This window comes from Erithacus rubecula (assembly GCF_903797595.1).
Source record: "Erithacus rubecula genome assembly, chromosome: 9".
Classification (NCBI taxonomy): Eukaryota; Metazoa; Chordata; class Aves; order Passeriformes; family Muscicapidae; genus Erithacus; species Erithacus rubecula.
This window is the reverse complement of record NC_136660.1, coordinates 25,288,782-25,313,143: the sequence shown is the minus strand read 5'-3', so window position 1 is coordinate 25,313,143 and position 24,362 is coordinate 25,288,782. Positions and strand designations below refer to the sequence as shown.

General features: G+C 38.8%; 1 protein-coding gene across 2 annotated transcripts in view; it reads right to left on the bottom strand.

Annotated features, from left to right (window-relative positions):
• The window catches only part of ADD3 (adducin 3), a 91,336-nt gene that overhangs the window by 36,831 nt on the left and 30,143 nt on the right, over positions 1–24,362 (bottom strand). For both annotated transcript variants that reach the window (XM_079313146.1, XM_079313144.1), the window contains exon 2: positions 21,105–21,150. The gene's annotated coding sequence lies outside the window, so the exon portion shown is untranslated. The remainder of the gene's footprint in view (positions 1–21,104; positions 21,151–24,362) is intronic.

Genomic DNA, 24,362 nt, shown 5'->3' with positions numbered 1-24,362 from the left:
TGAGTTAGTTCTACCTGAGCAATAAAAGCACTCAACAAAAATGAGAAATGTACTGGTAGGAGCAGAACAGGTTGATTTCTATTTTTGTCCTCTTCTTCCATTTCCAATGGCAGCATTACCACTAACAGAAAGATAAGTCAATTCAAATGATGACACTCAAATAAATCCCACGTTAAAAAAAAGAACCACATTTTCATTATTATTCTTGCATCTCATCTGACCTCCTCAGTATAACAATGAAAAAGACAAGGAGGGAAAAAAGAGGAGGAAAAACAAAAGACCAAACCAAAAACCTGAACAAATAACTGCAGAGGCTCAGGGTATCAGTTAAGAAATATAGCTGCTCTGAAGCATTTAAAGAGAATACAAAAGGGCCTCTACAATAGTATAACCTTTGCCTCTGTCTGCCAGCATCACAGTTTACACGGTTTCCATGGAAACCCTCTGCAAACATATGAATGTGCTTGTTGCGTTAGATGTCGAACAGAAAATCCTTTGTGGCAACTCTGGAGGGCCAAGGCCAGTGCCAACCTCCCAGTGGAATAATGCCCTTCACTATGCCTGGCCCTGACACACTTGCTCACATGGCACAGCTGCTGCCACCGCTTGTTTTTCCCCAGCTGATAAAAAAGAAGAAGAAGAAAAAAAGAGATATGCACATCATAACTATTAAATATTTCCTCCTTCACGAAGAGCCTGTTTTGCCTTCACCAAACTGACAGCAAAGTCTTAGGTCCTGGACTCTCAGATGCAATGCAGGAACTGTTCAGTGAGGACTGGCTGGGAGGCTTCCAGCAGGCTTCTACTCAGGGCATTGGGAATACATTTGCATATTGAGTAGATAACTACCCAGGAAGGGGATGCCACAATTCTTCATTATTATGTGCTTTGAGAAAAACACATTAAAAATACACATAAAATCTCAGCATGCAATAGGTACATCAGTTCAGAAGATAAAATGAGCTTCATCACCTTGTTATTTATCATCATGGAAAGACCAACTGACCTACAAATAACTCACTGGATGGGCTCTTCTTTCAGCCCTGGAGGCAGGAAAATTCTACCCAAGACAGTGAAGTGTCATCAAGAGGGGTGGTTTCTTTTTGCTGTTGTTAGCGGTATGCATGCAAGTGAAAGCTGAGGAACTAAAAAACTGGTTTCGATTTACAAAAGAGGAGTATTGCTACTGGCAAATATCTGAATGTTCTGGATTTTCTCAAAATTCATGTCCACTCTGTAGCTCTACATATTTTACCAGCATTGAAATATGAGCACTTCTAATAAAAGTGCACCTTTAGGCAGCACACATACCTGGAACATACCTTGTTTATAGGCTAAAACTTTGCCCTGCATCCTTATTCCTCTGAAAAAACAAATTTTTTGGTACATCAAGTTAGACATTAGATAAAGCTTTTCACCCAGAGGGTGGTTGGGCACTGAACAGCTCTCCAGGGCAGTGGTCACAGCACCACGTCTGACAGAGCTCCAGAAGTGCTTGGACAACGCTCTTGGGCACACTGTGTGATTCTGGGGGGTGTTTCTTCTCAAGTCTAAGAATTTGACTTGATTTTTATGTGTCCCTTCTAACTCAAGTGTGTTCTTTGATTCTGGGACTCTAATATCTGAGATATCAATGACATAGATATGCACAGCTTCAGGGAGATGAACCCTCAGGGAGTATGACTCCTCCAAAAGCTGTATTTAAGATAAAAGTCTCTGTATGCTGCATGAAAGGCCTGTGCCATTCCATGGCACCTTTCTGCTGCTGTCCGGACACTTCACCTGCCACTCAGCCATTTCCAGCCACTTTCACTGCCAGTGACAAAAACCAGCAGCGTAACAGCTCTGTCTGAAAAGCTAAAGAATGAAGAACAGCAGATTTTGTAGCAGAAAGAGAAAGCAAACGGAACAGTTCTAACCCTGCCAGCTCCCTGTTTTTGTGTTTATTTCGTTCCCGTTCCCAGGGACGGCGCTGAGGGGAAGCCCTTCCCGCTCCGCCATGGCCGCCCTCACCTCACACCGCCAGCCCAGGCCCCGGGCAGCAGCTGCCAAATTAACCGAGGGCAGCCAGGCTCTCCTTTTAGCCTCGCCTGCACAGCACAGTGACGCGGGGGTCACTCAAAGCCCGTGTTGTTCCAAGGCTCTAATAACCCATTGTTCCCCCGCGGTTGCCTCAGCGAGATAAAACGAAAGGCCGCGTTTTCCGAGGGTAAGCGAATTCCCGCTGCCAGCCAAGGGCTCGGGCCATCCCGCGGCTGGCCGGGGACACGGTGGGTTTGTTTTTGTTCCTGGGGGTTTGCAGGAACATCTGCTCAGGGAAGGGATGGCGTGGGGCTCTCCATCCCCTTCCCCACAAAGCCGTGTTTGGCCCCTCCGCACTCGGATCTCGCTGTAAAGATTGACAGTCCCACAGCTAAAATCCGGCTCCTACCTGCTGGATGTTTATAACCTGCTTCCATGATGTTGCAGAAGGATTGAAAATCTAATGGTTGCTATTGTAAGCTTCCCAGGAGAGGGGAGCCACAGAGTGAAGCACCCCCAGCATCACACCCACCAGGCTGCAGGTAACAGTGTAAGTACTGGGAGGGGAGAAAGGACACAACAGGCAGAATTAACCCAACAATACAGGAAATTATAAGATTGAAAAGTCACCTGTTTTATATTTTCACCACATCCTCTTGTCCAATAATGAAGTCCAGTGAACATCATTAACATTCCGCTAATGAGACTCCAACTGCCCAGAACAGCAATAACGAACGTGAGCTCTGTTTCCACCAAATCTACCAGAAGGATTTTTAAGGGTCTGCTTTCCCACTGACACAAACACATGACTCCCATTAGCCTTAATAAAGGAGCAGTGCATTCAGTGGGAGAGAAACTTCCCAGGGTTGCATAACTGAACTGTAGCATGCCCAAGACACAGTATAGACTCCTAAAAGAAGTTAGCAGTCCCAAAACTACAGGGACAGGCCAAATTCTTCCATTACTTTCCCATTAACTTTTGTCATAGTTCAGACTTCCTTGCTTTAGGCCAATGAGAGCACTCAAAGCTTTTTTTATGAAAGAAAAATGGCAAAGTAAATTTTTAATGGAAGAGCAAATCAGACATTGGGATGTTTGGATTCTATTTTTAGGCTGGGAAAAAAACCCCAACAACTTCAAATATGCAATTTCTTTATCTTAATGCATTGTCCCTACATACTATTCTTGACTCCATGGTATATAAATTCTTACTTTTCTAACAATGCAAATTTGTTGACAGGATGACAGGTTAAAGTTTATCTTTCAGGCTGCTTCCCTTGCCCCAGTCACAAAAATCTAGTTATGTCAATTTATGTCCCTTTCAGTGCTCAGTGAGGCGAGGAAATGGAGTGGAGTGCCAGAATGTGGAAACAATGCAAAAAAACTAATGCCAGAACTCAGTATCTGCCTCCTAGGCTAAACTCTGCTCGTCCTCACAAAGCTTTGGGATTATTACTGTGTATCTCAAAACTGTGTTTAAGAAAAACCTTCATTCCAGATGTTGAAAGCATGATTAATCTACTGAAAGTTAGAAGCTTTTTGTACATCTCTTCTCCCCAGTTTATTTATTTTAAAACACTTGGGTACAAAGTTCTTTTTTTTTTTTCCTTTGATCATGGTGCATGTATGCTTTTGGATACTAGGAAATTGAATTTAATTGACAATTTAAAATTGGTCATGCCTTTACCATAAAAATGTCTCTGATGTAATCAAAGAAATTCAGTACAATTGCAGTATACATTAATGAAGGCTGCCTCATGCACTCTGCTACAGCTTTAAATGAGAATAGACTTCTTTATTATTTATCACATTGCAGTGACTAATCTGGGAGAATATCTAGTCTGCTACTAGTCACACACATGATAAAAACCCATTAGCACACATACTCAGAGAAGATAAACTACTTTGACACAGTAAAGAAAGATGAGGAACTATAATGAAACAATTGCTGTAACAATGTGGCCAGTAACGAGCTGTTTTAGAGCCATGTGTTAAAACATATCAAGATTACCAACCTATAAAAAACCCCAAAGCCATCAACAATTAAAAAAACAACTCAAAACCCAACTCAACCACAAACCAAAATATAATTGATTCATTTTATTGCACAGACTTAAAACCTCAAAGGTACAGGGACCCTGGTACTGCAGCACAGCAGAATCAGCCCTGTGCCCCATGTGGCTGTGCTTACTTCAGCTGCCAACAAACACTCAAAACTCTGAGCCCAGTCCTACTGAGTCTGGCATTCTCCTTGGCTTAGCAGAAGCAAAATCAGATCTCATTTCCTTAAAACAAAAAAAAAACCAACCCAAACAAAACCAACAAACCCCAACCCATCCCATAATATGCAAAATGACCAATGCCAACAGACTGATTTATGGATACATGATACTAACTACAGAGAGAAACTCCATTCAAACACAGAAACTGTAACTCACCAGTCATGTCACAACACCGAAGATAAAAATCATGCCGGTGTCAAATAGAAGACACTCAAATTACAAGACAACTATCTGCAGCATCCATCCCCAACCATTCTGTCAAACACACAACTGCAATAGCACAAAGCATCTTTATGACAGGAATAAAAGGCTCTTTAAATGCTCCTTTTATTTTTTATTGAATGAACCCACTCTTACACAAAGTTCACTCAACGATGTCTCGGGCTTTAGTACTGCCAAATCCTGTATTTCATTAGTCAACTATGGCTTGTCAGTCACACACAGAACAATCTGAACTATTTATTAACTGCATACAATTTCATCATGTAGCAGGTCAGGTTGTTTAAGAAACTGAACTTATTACTATATTGATAAATGTAGTTGTCAGGAAGACAAGAATCTTTTCAGTGTTACACCACAGCTGACCAAACACTTCTCTGCTCCAAGTCACTGGCAAAACCCAAAGGGAGTTACAAACCAGAGCCACAGACTCCTCCCAGCCACAGTGTCAGCTTCAGCAATTTCTGTAGTTGACTCTTCTCACAGATCAGTAATCTTTACTAACAGTGTTCCTCCCTCCAAGGAAGCACACTGCACCACACCTCCCAATTGTTTTAGCAGTACATGTATACAAAGACCACAGTTGAGAAAGATACTATCAGATGTGGCGAGTCCAGAGAAATCTTGTCCTAAATATTTTTCAAGTTTATTCATGAGAAAAGGGTGGAGAAAGAAACCGCAGCTAAGAGATTCACAAACATGAACTCATTTACAGGTTTGCAAAGCAAATCATGCCACCAACCTGACATGTAACCCACAGGAAAACACAGTGCAGACAGTCTGGATCAAGATACTCACTGTTGGATGAAATTAAATTGCCCAGCCACTAGATGAATTCCTTAAAACTGGTTGCATTTTTTTGCCACTCCTAATCTTGCAGTCAGACAGGCATTAGATTAAAGTGAAGGCAAAGCAGAGAACAACCAGTTTCTAAACTTTAACAACTTGTTACACGCTGGGGCAATTAAGAACACTGCTCTTATACACTGTTTATTGCCTTGAAAGGATCACCAGTTGTTTACTGGCCATAAAAACAACTGCAACTCTATAATACCTTAAATATTTACTAACAAGATGCACCAGAATGCAAACCCCAGAAATCTATTCTCAGACCTTTCTGTCCAAACACAACTTGACAAAAATACCTTCTGGCAAAATCATTCCAGAATGCTTTTACTCTGGTTTTACTCTGCTTTTTCTCCCCTCCCTATAACAACACCCACTCTTCCAAACAAATAAGTAATCCAGTGTTGCACAGGAATTTTAATTGTTTCCATAACTTCTGCTACCTGCCAAAAAAGTACTTAGTATGACAGATATGGAGTGGAGTGCCTATGATACATGTATATTTACAATAAGATAGGAACATATACATGCATATGTATAACATACAACTTCTGTAATAGTTAACTTTTGTACAGCTATTAAAACTAGAAGCCTTTCAAGGACGCAACCTTCGTTCTTTGAAATAACAGCCACGATTTGAGTTACTGACTCTCTGGCTCAGATTTACAATCAAATTACTACAGCTGAACTTCCTGCATACCACGTGAGCCAGACCTGGGGTGGTGTCCCCTTGTGTGGTGTTGGCTATGACAGACACAAGGTCACAGAGGAAATCCCTTGCGTGGAAGGGATATAAAAAAATCCTGAAAAACTGGGATATAAAGATGCACTCCTTTGTATTTGCTGGAAGTAAATCCCACAGTTCTCTGCAGCAGTCTCTGCAAAAGTTTGGCTGATGTGGGTGCTGAGACTGAAAGTTTGGCTCCTTTCAAGAGTTGTGCAATTTTTATTTATTTATTTATTAAGATCTTGGTCTGTCAACCCTTCCTCACTCTGCACAGTATTTACCACAAATAATGGCCCTGGTTTCAGTGGGACCTTTGAAATACTCATCTTAGGGTACAAGGAGTTACACAACCCAAGCTGGTGGGGACATTTTCAGCATATTTGTACGACTTCATTTATTTAGTTGTTAAGACCAGGTCTTAAAACAACAAAACCTCATTTGAGTATTTGTTTAAACAATCCATTCTAGGATTAGAGTATTTATAAATATACGTTACGCAAATATTTCATATTAGTAAAATACCTAGGAGAGTTGTAATTATTTTGGCAAAGAGCTTAGAGATCTTCCCCTGAGTAAACTGCATGGCAGCATAAGCCTACTAGCAGGGGAGGTGTAACAATTCCATGAAACAAAAGTACATTTAAAACAGTTTAATGGACAAGGGGAAAAATATCTGTTGCACTTTCACACTGGAAGCTCACAAAATATTATCTTCAACAATAGGTACCACACATTTTTCCACTGATTTTACAACTAAGCCCAGCATGCTACAGCTTCTGAGAGCATTAGGGCTTAGAATCTACTTTTGACAGCATTTTTTGATTTGTGATGGGTGGTTTGTTTTTGGATTGTTATGGGCTGGGTGAAGCCCTGAGGCAGACATGCAGCCCTGTTGATAACATATGTATTTTCCAACCCCGTGATAAATTTCCCATAACTGCTAGCCTGGAACATGACTTTCAGCAAGTTGACTGTTTCACATTTGGATAAAGCAACATCAATCCCTTTTATAAATTAGCTCCAAGAGTATACATGGAAGACAACCATTTTCATAATAGATTGCTTTCAACGCTCAACATCAGACTCCTATGTTCAGAAAACAATGATTATTGCTTTCAGAAATCCTAATCTCCTCAAACAGATTTTTTTCTCAAGCTGAAAATCCAAAGGCAGAAATTAATTTTGCAAGATGCACCTGGAATTTGAATATCGACGTCAACAGTGCTGGTTGTTACAGCTTAGGAGAGTTTTTACTCCATATGCAAATCCTAATCTACAGATATATTTCAGTTCTCTACAGTACTCCCACTGAGAAGGTCTGTGCTGTTTTCAAAGCCTTAAAACCTTGCCTTTCACAGCTGCAAAGGAAATGACAAGAGAAGAAAAACACAGCCCAGTGCATATCAGCAATGAATTCCATCCCCAGCTGCCCAGCTGTTTGTGCACGGAGGAACTGGGCTGTTTCCCCCGGAGCTTGGGCCACTGGAAGCTGATACGGCACTTTCGGAGACGGGGCTGCTGGTAACGCGTCAGGAATGCGAGATCGCACGGAGTGAAGGGGAAGAAATGAAATCCAGACTGGAGTGCTGAGCATCTGTGTTATGGGGATAAAGTTATCTGGGGGAGAGGAGGCTGAGGGGGACGGGGAGCTGCCAGAGGAGCCAGGCTCAGCATGCAGGACACAACCATCAGTGGCAGAGACAAGGTGGGATGAGCTCAGAGACCTGCACGTCTGTGTCAGCTCTGCCAAGATGTTTTTATGTGCCTGACATCAGATAGGGGGATCTGGGGACACTTTATGAAAGCTGTTACTTTCACTTGGGGTCAGGTTTTCTCAGCAAAATTGCTATAGAGACTTGGCTCCATCCATTCCAGAGTAAGACTTACTGGTGAGAAACTACTACTTATTGTTATCTCACCAATGGCTGCAGCCCTAAAGCCCCAGAATTTAAAGCAGAATTCAGTCCTCCACCGTCTTTCCTATAAATGAAATCCCTTCATGCCACCCTTGGGATTTCAGGGAAGGCATAGAGTATATAAAAGAGGGATGTTATTGGTACCATCAACAAACCCAACCCTGTTGAGCCCTGGAAATTTCATCCCACTCAAACCCACCAGTTTACATGAACAGCTAATTTTTTCCTCTAATACATTTAAAAACTCAAAACAACATGTATTTTTTCCCTCCATTAATCCAAGCCAGTCTCCATTTAAAAATTCCAAATCAATTCCTTCTTGCTGGATAAAACAAAACACTTCTAATATATATTATTATAATATGCATTAATATTATATATATTAATAATATATATTAATAATATGTAATATATATTATATAATAAATATATAATTATATTAATAATATAATAAATATAATAATATAATATATATATTAATAATATATATATTATTTTTTTCTTCAGCTCCAAGATCACCAGTAAAAAATAGCTCCTTTGATTTTTAGTAGCCTTTTCATTGGATGGAGCACTCAATCCTCTCAAATCTGCACAGGTGTTCAAAAGAATGACACTAATAAGAAAGTATTTTCACTAGACCATTTTCAAGACCTGTAAGAAGAAACTATCACAGGGCTATTCCCTCTACAAAAAGCAATGAAGTACCAGCTTGTGTATTTTGCTGAATAAACTGAGTCTGCTAAAACTACACACTTGTGTCCCATGCATGGAAAGAAAAACATGCTGCAGAAATAAGACTGTGATATCATGTCCATACAGTAATAAAACAAATGGTAGAAAACTATCCTTCTAGCAAACAAGACTGATGAAATATTTAAGCATTACCTTTTCAAAAAAGGATCTCTAAAGTTTAGAGCTATTTTTCTGGAAGATTGGTATAATCTCCAAAACCACTTACAAGCATGCAATGTTATCAGTTGGAAAATAGAAAAGCAGAGGACTTTCAGTAATTTACAGCTTCCCAAGGAAACTAAATCCAAATCCTATGGTTGACTGGAAGATATGAATTTGTACAAACAGTTTAAATTGCCATGCTTTTTTCTTTTTTGGAACCAATGACTCAATAGAGGGTAAAGAGAAGCAACACCTTTTTAAATCAGAAGCATAGCATAATTTATACTGCCTGTAATGTCACTATATTGCTGTAGGAAGAGTTCCATTGCTGCTGGAAAGCAAGAACAGCACTCTTCTTCCACAATTTCATTTTTAGCTACTCAACATTGAGCAAATCCATTGGGGGATGATTTCCTACATTGCTTATTGTCTGCCACAGCAAAACCTGGCTTTCTCACATATTAGAAACATGCACAGAAAGTTTCTGGAGGTGATCAGTCAATCACATCACACTGAGCAATGCCAAGACCCCCAAGGTATGTAGGCCATCTTCCCATCACCATTAGTTCTTTTCACATGAAGTTCAGCAATGCAAATAACTGTATTTCTTAATATCCTACTTATCCTAAACACTGGACAATACAAAACAAAGGTATTTTAAAGCAGCAGAACACAGAGAAGTCTTTAAAAGTCACAGAAGGATTAAAGACTTTTTTAAACCTACCTCAAAATAGAAGATACCTCAGTAAAGTAGGGAATAGTGATAGAGCTGCAGATGCCTTAAAAAATTATGTAGCTTAAAAATTACTCTTCCCCCAGTCATACTAACTAGAATTGGTGTTAGTTATTGATTTCAAATTTGTTTCTCAGGCTCAGTTTTCAGCAATATTTTGATCTAAGACTGTGAAAATACTGATAGATGTTGAAAGTGATAACAGTTTCACTGCATCAGTAGAACTCAGCTGAGCACTGCAATTAGAAATCATTCAAGTGAATGTTGCAAGTGCACATATGCCAACTGGCTAACTAAACACAGCTCTTCACTGACTAGTCTCTTCTCTTTGCTACTTTTTCTCTCACACAAAAATCTCCCTTGTGAAGCAAATCTATCCAAGATCTATGTATTCTGTAAAAACTTGAAATATCTACCCCAGAAATAAACCACGATTCTGCTCTTAAGGATTTACCATTTAAATTTAGGCTTCAAACTGGAGATCAGTTTTAGTCACTAAGGCTAAAATTCAGATGTAGAGTGTTCCAAGCCCACATACCACTTATGTCCCAAAGCAAACTTATAGGTGAGTAATAGTGAGGTTTAGATATGCACACCTCTCAGATTTTATACACAGCAAAAAGTTTCACACTAAAAGTATGCAAAAGGGGCTTAGAAAGTCCCTAATTTTCACACCCAGCTGTAATACATGCATATTCTTTGACTTATGCTGAGTATGAACACATATCACATTTATGAATATGAAATATATCACATTTGCTGGAATAATTATTGAAATATGGAAGTTGATTGTGCCTAGAAACGCTTAGATCATATAATGGTTAAGGATAAATAGCACCATATGAACTTGCAAGAGAAGTTCATACTTCACGGTTAAATAATTAGTGAGTCATTTGGGATGACTTAAGTTATTTTCTCTCTGAGAGGTGAACCAGGAACAAAGTTGCTCAATGTCTAAAAGTTCCCAGTTTGAAAGAGAAATTCCTAAGTCCTAAAGTAACAGTTTTCATCTATCATCTATATTATATAGTACTGAAACTTAATATCTTCATGTTCAGCATTTGTGTTTGTGAAACTATTAGATCCTAGAGTGCAATTCTTTCTGCCTAAGTTTAGATAATTATATACTATTTGAAATCACTGTCTAATTAAGCTCTCTCTGGCATTAAGTGAGTAATTATCTAGACTTCATTGGCTGCACCATAGGCTCACAGTGGTTGCAGAAGAGGCACACAATCCACAAGCAGGCACTGACATTGCAGAGATCTCGAGTTATGCAAGGCACGTGCTGCCCTAAAACACTGACAAGCTACAGGCAAGACAGAATGAGCATGTAAGAAGAGATCACTTAACTATTTTATTAGCCCAGGGGGGAAAAATATCCAAGTGGCAGATTTAAAAGCAAGAGTCTATTCAATAAATTCTTGCAATTCACGTGCTCAACGGGTAATACACTTTTCTATTCATCTCACAACCAGAGGTCTTTCTCACATTGCCCAAGTCAACAACATTGATTCTCAGCAGTGAGATACAACACAGTATAAAACAAGAACCTCACAGTGCCAAGATCTGGCAACAGTTTAAGTGTGGACTAAAATATGCTGTCACCAGGCACAAACAGAGTTTCAGAATACCAAGTACAAGAGCTGCCAACATAACTATTATTAAGTTAAAATACATCACCAATTCCTTAAAAAATCAAAAGGAATAAAATCTCATCATGTAGGCAGTAGAACAGGAGGAAAAATGAAAGATGGACTAACAGAGGAAAAGTAGCAGAAATTTTATACATATTATAGCAGAAATATTTTACGTATTTTATTTGGTTTGCAACCAAAACACAAATTTATTTGATTACAAAAATGTTCATCCATGGAGACTACTATAAAGCAAACATGTTTAATAGGAGTGTTTAAAAAGTTCCACAAGTTGTTTTTAAAGTAATGACAAGGTTTTCTCTCCCATTTTCAGTAAGTGCTTGAAGCTAATGTGCATCTCAAAAACTGACTTCTACATTTTACTGTTGCTGTCAAGAAAGAAAAATTAGCCAAAAAGTTACCAAATGCACTGCATAACTCACACTTCTTGATATCAATGTGGTACTACTGTCTCTACATCTCAATGTTAGTATGATGTGTAAATAAACAAAGCACTCCTTTATACTAGAAATCCTTTAATGGTTCATGCTGAAAGTGGAGTAAAGGCAACAAAAAAACCCCTCGCATCCATCAGCCCACTACAAGCACCTTGCTGTATTCACTAAATAAAGAGTTTATTGCAGTGAAATGTACTGAATGTCCTGCACTGAAATGCATTTTGTAAAAGCTGATTTAAGCTCCCGTCCTTATATGACAGTTAGATGAGCCAGGGTTGAATTGGCATGATTCACAACAAACACACACACAACACTAAGTTATGGTGAAAATGAGAGGATTTTTGAATACTTCTCTAAATCATCAATGCCCACCTACAAACATATTCTTTCTTCCATATGACACAATGTGCAAAATAGCAATGGTGCAAACTTCATGCTTTATGCTTGAAAGAGAATAGCATAAATTCATCTACAGTTTATATTCCCAAAGCCTAAGGGAAAGATTTGGTCAAAGAAAATGTTTCCATGGAAGTAACCTGACCTTTCTGGTAAACTTTGGTCATTTTGTAATTCTTTGGTACAAAACTGGTATAAAGCTGCCAGATGCTGGAGAGAGCCTTTCAGCTGGTCTAGTAAATCTGTTTAACTTTAAAGCTATTTCACCATCATTAAGTACCTTAAAGAGGCTCTAGCCATGAAAAAGCTTGAAGCTGCTTTTAGTCCAAACAATATATTTTCCTAAAGCCTGGTATGATGCCAAGATGACACTTTACATTATTTATTTTGTATCTTCTTACCAAGAAGTGTGTGTTATTGTGTGTTATCAGCAATGCAAAAAAGAGTCACACATTCAGTGTGATGTGTGCCAGTCACATCAAATAGTTGGCAGATTTCATAGGAGTCTACTTACTGGCAATGCCACACTTAACACAGCTTCACCTACATTTTGTGGTCAGAACCTGACCAAAATTAAACAAACATTCACATCTAAATTAATATACATCAGCAGTCATAGTTTTTTATTATATATGTGTCATTTAGTGTTTTTGAGGCAATACAGTTAATTTCAGTCCACTGTTTCCTATAATCCAGTTATTTATTGAGGTCCACATAATTTATCACAAAGTTACATTGTGGTATAGTATTCTGCTCCTGGCTGTTAAGCAAGTACATTTTTCAAAAAGTTATATGATTATAGAGCAAATAATTGATGTTTGTTTGCATTTGACACCAACAGCAAGTTCAACTCTGCAAGCTGAGGAGGAGGAAAATGAGACCTAAATAACTGCATGTCCCACCCTAAGGTTAAAGGCCATCTATCTAAAGTGCATGTGAGAACTTCCCTCAAATCCTGAGATAAGTTTTTGCCCATGTATTTGCTCACATGTTTACCAATTTTGTGGTCTTTGTTCCTAATGAAACATACCAACCTGCCTGTACAGACCTGCAGGTCTGTGGTACACTGACTATTCCTGGAATGCTTTTAATACATTGAAATTTTGTTTGTTTATCTTCCTGCCTCTGATCTCTCAGCCATTTTAAGCAACAGATCACAGTTGCCAGATCAATGTTTTCACTGGTGCTTACTGTCAGCTCTCTTGGGCAAATGGTATCTACTCCTGGCAATCTGCTACTTTTTTTCTGTTTTCTAAAAATCTATTTTACCAACATTTCAAATTGAGACCAATTCTCAAAATGTGACCTACAAAGTGAAGTTTCTGCCCTAAAATCTCTCAGGAAAGTCAACTTGGATAAAAATCATCTAGCTTTTGTTCTGTGCCCTATCTTTCCCACGCATTTCTTCTATACTTCAGTCATCTATCAGCTCTCCAGTCTGTCTGGCAGGATGTTCATTCCTGATGTACTTGAAATGATTCAATTTAAATGATTTATTGTCAGCTCTAGTATCTTTAGCAAATTGTTTCTCAGAATATCTTTTGGCCAGACTTATTATACTTTAAAATTTAATTTGTGAGATAGTTTTTTTTTTTTTTCCTTCTATTTTCTTCACCAAAAACTTCAGCTTTTGAAAGATGGCTCCCTGTTGCTAAGAGATTCCTAAAACTTGCTATAAACCCCTCCATGCCTCTTAAAAATAAAAAGTAGCAACAACAAAAGTTTGAAGTCTTCAATAGATGAATATATATTTTATCCAGCTTCTAATTCATTCTTTAAAAAACCACTTTACTACCTGCAGGCTTTAACTTCCTGCTAACAAGCATTCTCATTTTTATGACTGGCAAAGGAAAGGCTGCTCAGTCCCCCATCTCAGACCACTGAACTGGGATCATACAAACACATTACTGGGAGCCAGGTAAGGACAGCTGTGCCATCCCAAACACAAACCTACTGAAAGCAACACTGATGCTTTCTGAAGTCACTGCCTTCAACAAGCTTGACACTTGTATCCACAGGCTTTAGAAACACAAAATTGTTTCCTTCCATACCTTCATGGTAGCAAGTTGCTGCCCCAAACATCAAGGAGATACATTCAATGTAGTATAACCATTATTGGTATTCAATAATGGTGTTACAATGTTTCAAAACTTTTTTTTAAGCACATGTGATTAAAGACTGCAAACAGAATGCAGGTGGGTTTGTTTTGTTGCTGTTTAATTGTAATATTTGAGGGATTGACTGCTTTAGCTTATTAGAATTAACTCAATCTAAAGTAACAGCCTATGTCAAGTATAAATGGTCCATTTCCATGAAGAACAAACACATTTAATTCAGCAACTCACTCACCAATTTGTGTAAATTACTGTTAGTCCAAAAAACATGATTAAATTGAATTTAAAGTTAAGAGAATTATACTTTACTCCAATTACTGATATAGATAAGCTTCAAACTGAACTTCTTGACACGAAACTGCCCTTATCTGTAGGCTAAGGTGTAGACACTGGGCAACAGCAGCAACTGTCAACCACTGCAAAACTGCTCCTGAATGTGGAGCACAAAGAAATCAGACTTTCATGCTTTGTTAGTGATTGTTTTTACCCCATTCCCCTTCAACCAGGACTCTCACAACCACAGTTCGTAGCACTCCATGCTGATAACCAGCAGAGACTCGAGTGTTGGCAAGTCTCAATTAGCAGCCCAAACTCTGCAGGAGGAGCAGAATTAAGGGAGCCCCAGCTGCAAAGAACTTGACTGAATTTGTTTAACCAGATACACAACAAAACCAAATCTTTAACTTGCTGCCACATTTAACAGACTGTTTTCTATGAAGAGTCATTGGTCATTAGCAGACAGAGAAAACCTTCATGTTACTACAACTGAACTGTTAAGAAGTTATATAAATCCAGTTTCAGCAGAGGGGTAACAAAAAACTGACTTTCTAAATATCAACATTTGCTAAGGATGTTGCAATTTCTGAATACAGCTCGATTAGTGAAGGGGGGAAATACCACAAACTCATAGCTATTGCTGAGGTTAAATTGCTATTGAGCAGGTGAGGTTCAAGATTTGTAACTACTTTAGGGAAAAATAAAACCCAGTTTTAAAATACATATTCTTCATTCACTCCACTCAGCCGATGAATAAAGTCAAACCAGAAAAAAATCCAACAATCTCCATAGTAAAGACACGATGGTGAGTAAATACACATCTAGCCACATATGGGTTTTTTATGCTTTACAAAGATTCAGCAATTTTAAGTCATCAGGGACAGATTTATTCCTGAGCCAAGGAGCAATTAAAAAAAATTAAGCACAGTGTTGAAGTTTTAGAGAGGCACATTTAAAGCCATTTCATTAATAGCTATAATGCTAGCAAAAAAGAATGAGTTTACCTTTCAGAGAAAATATTGAATTTTAAGGCAGATATGTTCTCTTGCAGTTATAAGCCTGATCATTTAAAATATATTTTGAATAGCATTTCCAGCTTTAATTCCATCATCATACAGAAAGAGCTGAAAATCTGTCAGCTGTGTCACAGGCAATTGAAGAATTACATCAGCTCCAGTGCTTCTCTCCCATGCCTGGCAATGTGCACTCCCTACAACTCCTCCTGAAGGTGCCCACCAAGCTCCTCTGCTCCCTGCTGCAATCAGAAAATTCACATGAATGCTGTCCTCTTCCTCCTCCTGCCTCCCATGAAACTCTTTTTCACATGGACTGAGGAATTTGACAGGGAATGAGATACAGAAACTTATCTGCTGCCAGCAAACTGTTTCCATGAAAGGGACCTTGGGAAGGGAAAATGGCAAAGAGCAATCCAACACTCTTCAACACATTCCAGGCACTCATGGGGGGGAAAAAAGCAAAAGACAAAAGGGAGGGAAAAAAGCAAAAAGCAGCACCAACAGTATTTTAACATAACTGAAATAAAGCCTTCGAAAGCTGTGCTGTCTTGGAAAGCATTCATGTCTTTTTTCCTAAATCCACAGCAGAAGTAATAGCTACAGAAATTCTGTACAAACTCAGGGATTAGCAGCATGCCCAAGGAAGAAGCAGGATCTCAAGCACCCTACTCACATTTAAAAGATTGCAGGAGTTTGGATAAGCCTTCCTTACTGCTATGGATCATCAAAGTAGCAGCAATTCTGTAAGTAATTTAGGGTGATGCTTTTCTATTTTATTTATTAATCTTCTTCATCCTCAACTTCTAAGCTACTCCAGCTTTCCATCACAGTGAGAGGAGCAGTACAAGTGTTCAAATTAAGTCTGTTTATGCCAGAGAAATTTTAGGTTTGGTACTTTTCAGACAAGACAATAATCACTCGGTGCCAAGGTTACAGAGAACCAGGTTCTATCTCGTAACAACAATCTATGCTGAATATTATTGTGTTTTGAAAATAATGATTAAAAACACAGCCAACAATCCCACAGTTCTTCCACGTATGTACTAAAAGCAATAGGAGCAACAGACAAAGCGGTTTTTTTAGAAGAAAGGCAGCAATATAGAAATGTTGAAGGATCACTTTTTATATTTTTTTCCTAATTCTCTTTGACTACTTTAACTTGCACAATATATATATCCCTCATTTTATTTCATTTCTTATGAGTATCTGGGCAGAGCTCCAGTGCTTTGATGAACTGGTCACAGTGAACAGCTCTGTTCAGCATGAGCACTACCACCAGCAGGGAAAGCTGGAGAACTGGAGATACAACACCACTGTCACATCCATACAGGACAAGGTTGAGATAGCCAAGAAAACAGGAACTGAGTTCCACAGAGTTTCTTCATCTCAACAGGAAAGAAAAATCCAACAAATGCAGGACTATAAATGCAAATCGTCTTCTCAATTAATGTGGTTACCTTTCAATCCAAACAAGAAAAAAACAGATTGCAGACACAGCATGAACAAATATTACTATCTGCAACTACAAAAATTTAGTGAAATTCAATCAGAGACTCAGATTTCTATGCATCGAAACTTCTCATACTAGGAATAAAAAAAGCTTTAAATTGATTCACTAGAGAACAAGGCATTGGATTACATAACTGTATAAAATTTGCATAATCCCAAATCTGTGTTTAATTTTGTCCTTATTATCAGACTGCAAGACAACTTCTTTTTACGAATATTTACTGGAAACAGGCATTTAGGGCAGAAACACACTTGTGTCACATATTCTGTTTCATCACTCATGCAGACAGGATTATCTACAGTCACTGATGTTTGAAGAGCCACATCTGGGCAACTGAAACAGCACCAATTAAAAAACTGACCAAAATCAGGAAGTTCACTGACAATGGGGCTCAGAAGGGACAATAAATTTACATTTAGCCAGAGAACCCCAGGCTTCTATGGTGATTAAATATGGTTCAGGGCTGGTAGCTGACAGAAGACAGAGAACACAATCTTTCCATGTTTGCATGAAATACTGTACATCCAGGAGTAAACACTTATTAAACACTTTCACTTGCTTGATCCCAGGAAGCATCATGGCTAAAGGGATTTTGAGCCAATGTCAGTCCCAATTCCTCCTTGCTGGGCTGGAAGGGTGAGAGCTGTCTGGAGAATGGAGAGGGAATGTTGAAAGATGCACTGGGCAGGGTGGGAGAAAAGCACTCAAGACATGCTTAAAATAGTCCCACAAACACATCTAGCCTCTCTCAAGGATTAGAAATCCCAGGGCTCAAAATCATCTACACTGCAGCAGCCTAGTTAGGAACATGACCTTCAGCAGAGCTGTTGCAGCCATCCTGGAAAACAGGGTGTGTGCAGGTGGCAGGAATGGGACACTAAAGGCTGACAATTCAGTAGGGCACAGACAAAAGGTTTAGTCAACCCTACACTGGTAACATACAAACAGACTTTGTCAATTGTCCTCTCTACCTTACTTTGACTCCTTCAAAGAGGTCAGAGTAGGGCATGACCATGTGTAAGGGGATTTAAGAAGTCTAAATGAGTAATGCTACCTGCAGCTTAGAAATGTGCTTCATATCAGAGAGAGAGAGATATTAAAAAAAAAAAAATCAACTTTACAAACTTGCTGAATCATAGAGTTCTCTGAGATGTTTTCAAAATGGCCTCAACAAGCCCCCTGAACATTTTAATAGTTCAAGATCTGAACTCCTCACACAAACCATGTGGGACAATATGAAGAGAGTGCAGCTTTCCCAGCAGCTATGAGACAATGTTGAATTTCATTTGACTAGGTTAAATGGTTATGGGTAATACAGCTCCACTATCTGTATTTCAGGGAGGGCTTGGGGTTTTATTGTTATTTTTAAAAGAAAAATCAATTCAGGTGATAGATTGAAAAATAGGTTAATATTAGTCTTGCATCTTACTGTATTTTTGTACAATTTACTTTTAGATTGTTCCTTAGAGCAGGAAATTAAAAGGCCATTGTTTTACCACGTTCTCCCATAATAAGATGCATCAGATTGGAGTTATTGAATAAGCTCAAAATTCCCCAGGTTACATTTTTCATCTTCAGCCTTGTCTTTCAAGTGAGCTTAACTCTTATTAAAAGGACCAGAGCTGTCCTCAGGCATACCCTGTCTTTAAAGATGAAGCCCCAACCACATTTTATGTAAAAGACCTCTCAGTCTGTACCTTTGCCAAGCTCTGTAGCAGGTTTAAACAATTATGCAAGACAGTAGATTTCGATTCCAGGCTCCTCTTACTCAGTCTCAAGTTCTAAAAATAATATTTTTCTTTCTGCTAGAGCACTTCCAAACAGTGATGATCCAAAGGCATTAAACAAAAAGAAAGTTACAACTTAAAGAGCATGACACAGATTATGAATAAAGAAACCTTTCCCATATGGAAAAGTTTTAAAAATTTGACATTCCTTTTCAATATGTGTTAATCAGGAAGACAGTAGTGAATTCTCACTGTTTCAGACAGAAAAGAATCAAACCTCTTGGGACACATTACACAAAAGAGCAGTTGCAAAGAAGGGAGAAAAATAGTGAGAAAAATCCTGTACTTTCTTCTGAAACCATACTCCTAACAGTGTTTTCTTAAATGTCTAGGAAAGTCAGCAGTTTGGAGCCAGCCACATGTTACTTATCAATGCTTCAAATGCAGGGCAAGTAAGAAAGGCCATGCCTGGTTCCTTTTGCAATTGGGAAAAATCTCTTTTGAAGTCTTTCTGAGGGACTGGCGGGGAGAAAGTGTCAGGAAAGGGATTTGACAGGTTCTGCACAGTAAGGGGCAAAAAACATCAAGAGTAAAATCCCTTGTCTAAAATGTGCAAAGAGATAGAAACCTCTCCTTCAGCACTGGAGACACTAGATAAAATGTCTGAGAGTCCCTTGCATGTTTTTTCCAGCTACACATTAATTCCTTTTTATGCTTTTTGTCAGCTTCTCATCTTACCAGGAGCTGCAGGAGTAGCCAGTCCAGTGCTGCAGGGAATGCAGCCACACTGGGCTCCATGTACAGCAGTCTCCCAAGATCCCAAGAAAACACCTTGCATTTTAAATACCCCAAGCATCACAAGACCTCAGTTTAAAGGTGGAACCAACAATCTGAATGATCTTACAGAAAAAGTGAAAGGACTAAGAAAATACCCAGTTTCTTGAAATGAAAGGCATTATCGGTGAACGTATCAGTGACAACACTTCTGGTTTTGCTCTTGGGCAGCAGACAGGTTTAGCTCTCCTATATTTTCAATTCTGCCCAAATAACAGACATGAGTAATTTTGTACCATCTGCAATTTAAGCATAACTACCACCAGCAGATCAAGAACTGAACACATTTTGATTTTACCAAAACTGTAAGTTGCACTGCCCTTTCTTTTAAATTCTCACTCTTTAAACAAAAAGAAAACACCCATTATTTTTTCCATCAATCACAAAGACTTGATGTAACTCATCTCTAAAAGCAGTATTCATAGTAGAAATTTGAGAAATTAATTCCATATAAATTGTACTTTAATCTGTAGCAAACTGCTCTTGCATGTGTGGCACAAGCAATCTACACAGCTACAAACGATACAAACTCAGCATCAACAGGACCAAAAGGACCAGAATTCACTACATCATCACTCACAGATCACAAAATGATGCACTCTTAGTGGAAGAAGGCAGCTCAGCTCCTCTCAATTTGAAGTGCACAGAAGTATAAAATCAGCTTTTCTTACTAAAAGCCATTGTCTTTCCATTTTGATGAAGTGATAATATTTTGACTTCTTCCTTGCTTCTGCCTCATAGTATTCCATTTGCAGGGTACATGTAGCATCTCACAGGTAATTCTTCATAGAAAAGAAAAGAGTAAAAACTTTCTCCAACCAAGAAAAATCCCCCAAAAGAACCCTATCCAAGTGCTAGCAACAGGATTATTTTAATATAATCTTTTTAGTTACATAACAGACATGAAAATGCAAGTCTTATTAATAAAGACCTGGGGAGCTGTAAAAAAGAGTGGTAGACATAAAATACTTCAGATAAGAGATTAGGTATTCAAATCCCTAAAATATTCCACTGTAAGAGTGTGTGCTGCCTATTATTATTAAAAAAAAAAAAAAAAATCACAACACAATATATGTTATCTATACCACAGGTACAATTGTAAGTCATTAACAGAAGTGTCTGAAAAATGCCTAGAAGAATCCCCAGTTCCAACTTACAGAATCCAGGCTGCTGCTCAGGTTCTTCCATCTTCATACTGGGACTGGAACTTGCAGGAAACCTCAATACCCTGATGTCTGTGCAGTTCTATGACATATTTGGAGCAAGTATTGTGCAGCTTTGTTCAGGCTCTTGTACACACACCAAAGCTGAGGTAAAACTTCATCCCACAAAGGTATTTTACACAACATTATTGAGATTATTGTGATAGGGTTTTTTGTTCTGTGGTTTTTAATAAAACCACTTTAAAAGTGGCAGTTCACTGATTCAGTTCCCTCTTCCCCCTTATTGTTACACTAGAACACATCAAGAATTCAGGCAGTATAATGTTTTAGGTACCTTGAGTTTTTCCACAGCTTTCCTCCTCTCCAGTAATACAGTTGACCTGTAAAACAGAAAAAAAACATGACTGACTGCTGGTAGGCTTCACTGGAATATACTGTATGCTTAAAGCATCCACACAACATTTAGCTTCTTGAACTCTTTTTCAGAATTTTTCATTGAATTGCATTTAATTTTGTTATCATATATCACATTTTTCAAAGAGAAGTCTCATTTAAGAGTGCCAAGTTGGGAATCTTAACACTCACCAGGTTACAACTCAGAAAATCCAAACTACCTGCTGCATTTTTAAAGCAGAGCATAATAGCCACAATCCCCAATTCCCCTTGTATCCCTGAGGAAGCTGAACTCCAGAGCAGCCACTGAGCTGTGGAGCCAGGACAGGAACACAGGACAGGAACACAGGACAGGAATACAACACCTCCCTTCAAAAACTGACACTGCTGGTGCTCAAAGTTCCTAGGGAAACAACTGCCCTGCTCTGACCCTTTCCCACACTGAGCAGTGATGTGTTTTCCTCTGGCATTCATCTTCTAAAATGAAAGTCAAATGAGTAAATAAAATAGCAATTGTTTGCTTCTGTCATCTTTTGTCTTCACAGGCTTTGACCATGAGTTATCTCCAGTCAAACCTGACAAATTATTTCCATCACCTTCCTTTTTCCCTCAGCTACTCCACCAAGAAAAAACAGTTATTTCCTGGGGGAAAGGGGCCAGATTCCTTCATTTCATAAATGCATACAAAACATATGCTACATTTTCTAGGATCTATACATTGCAAATTTGACATTTTATGCATTGTGAAAACACTGAGCTTACCCTGCCATGAGGCAAGGCTGGTACTTCTCATCAACTTTCTACCCTGTTTTAATTCATCAGGTTGTAACAGACTCTTTCAACCGTTCTCAGCTTTTCCTTTTTATTCTTTCATGACTTCACTGTAGTATCCTCAAACATTACTGCTTAGGTCTTCTCAGTATATCCCACTTCAAATACTTCACCAGTTTCAGCACTTCAGCAGCCTGGTTATTCCATTTTCCATCATCACTAAAAGCTGGATTATTCAACATGAATGAAGAATGAATTTGAGTTTCAGGAGTAAAGAACTGACTTCCAAAGAAATAAATGTGCACAAAAATAATGCAAGTAGAATTATACAAAATTACTGGAAGACACTATCAGCAGAAGATACTCTGAAGCAAAAAAAAAAAACAAACTTCCAAGAGAAGTAAAAATAAGATGTTATTGCTCAAATTGTCCATTTTCCCTGAATTATTTACTTACATAAAGTCAATGCCTTGCTCAGCAAGTCTGCATTTAGGAATTAACAATGTACTTTGTTACAGTTGTAATACAGGTAAACAGCCACAAGACTATCTCATCTGCTTTTAGACCTGACAGGAATACAGATTTAGGGGACAGAATTCTCTACCTGGTGCTCTATGTGGGGCTTGGGCATATTTGCTCATTTTGCTGTCCTGCCAGCTGCTCCCTGGCAGAGCACACAAGCCATGGCAGTGACTGGGGAAAGAAGAAGAAATGCATTGGCATCAAAACACATGAGTACTCTACAGCATCAGGAATTCAAACACTCTTACGTGACTATTCTTGGCACGAGTTCAGTTTATTTTTCATCTACTTCACTCTCTCAGAGATAAGGGAATGCTATTTTTGTGCAAGCTCCTGATATGTTATTTTAAGTGTAGCCGTCACCAGCAAGAAGTGACTCTCTTCCAGGCTAGCAGCTACTGTTTCCAGAGGGCATTGACAGACCACTCTCAGACAGGAAAATTTAACAGTCTCTCCAATTTTGCCAGCTTTAGGTCTGCAGCACTGCAGAACACAGAGGTGCCCATGTCTGATGGTGTCTGGCACCACTTCAGTCTCCCCAGAGCTGCACAACACAGCTCCCTCCCATCAGGGCCAGCAGAGCCCCAGGACAGCAATGGGCAGCTTGCTCAGCTCTGTCCCCTCCTCTGGGCACTGCACTGGAGATCCTACAGCTCTCAGCAGGAGGAGGTACTGTGGGGAAAGCCAGAAACTGTGACACTGCAAACATAACATGCTAGTGAGAAAATTTCTTTCCTGTCCTTTGTCACAAGCTCTTTGTTACAACCTCCTTCTTCTTCACATCCCTTCTCCCTATTACCACTCAATGCAGTTTCACAAGCTATCAATCCCTCCCACTTCAAAATTCTCATTATTAAAACAATAACAAAAATATCTGACAATTATGAAACTACTCTGCCATTTAGTACCATGACTTAATTCCCTCTGCTTAATCCACCGAGGTCTTTCATCCCATTCTACCCACCCTGGAGTATGAGCAAGAAACTTTGACACAGGCACTGGTCAGGAAATGTCTTCACTGCACTTGGCATTATTTAGGTCACATTCTCAGCACTTGTCCATCAGTTAAATGCCTCCATGCCCAAAACAAAATTATATAACCAGTAGCAAAGGATGCAGATCATATCAAGGATGGGAAAAAAATCTGGGAAGAAGTAACAGTTGCACATTAAAGAACAAACTCAGAGTCAGCTCTCAGATCAGGGAAAATAACAACAATATAAATTCTTGGATGAATATATTAGGAAGAGGGATGGATTTTAACTGAAGAGATGACAGCAGTGAGAGAGATATTGAACATGAACAGCTTCAAAAAAATTTGCAATACATCTGAATAATGGCATATGTCAGAAATCAGATGTACTACACAAATCCTAACAGGATATTGAAAATGCAAGTACAAATTAAATGCTAGATGTGGGCTTCAGCCTAGGACAAAAGAATCTTGTGTGTCAGAAATACCATTAATCTTGAGAATTAAAGTGCAAAAGCCACTTGGTTACTTGAGAGCTACCTCTCCCCCTCTTAGAGAAGTAATGTTTTAGAGCTGCATCCAGAAACTATGAGTAATCTCAATGATGGATAGTCCAGGAACTGTTGGGATATCCCAAAGAAACATGCTCTGGAATGAAATTACAATCTTCCTCAGCTACTCATATTATAATGGCTGATCAGTGTGCATTAGGAAAATACACTTCTGGTGTGAATCCAAACCTTGAGTATAAAAGCAAAGCTCTAGTAAATATTTAAGGGAATTTTGAGTTCCAAACTTAAGAGCTGGCAACTAAGTTCTTTTTTTTTTTTTAACAAACAAAACCATCAAAAGATTGTGCAACTCTAAGAGCCCTTAAGGAAAACAATTGGGAATTTTTCATAACATGGTATTTCCTTATACTGGTGACCACAG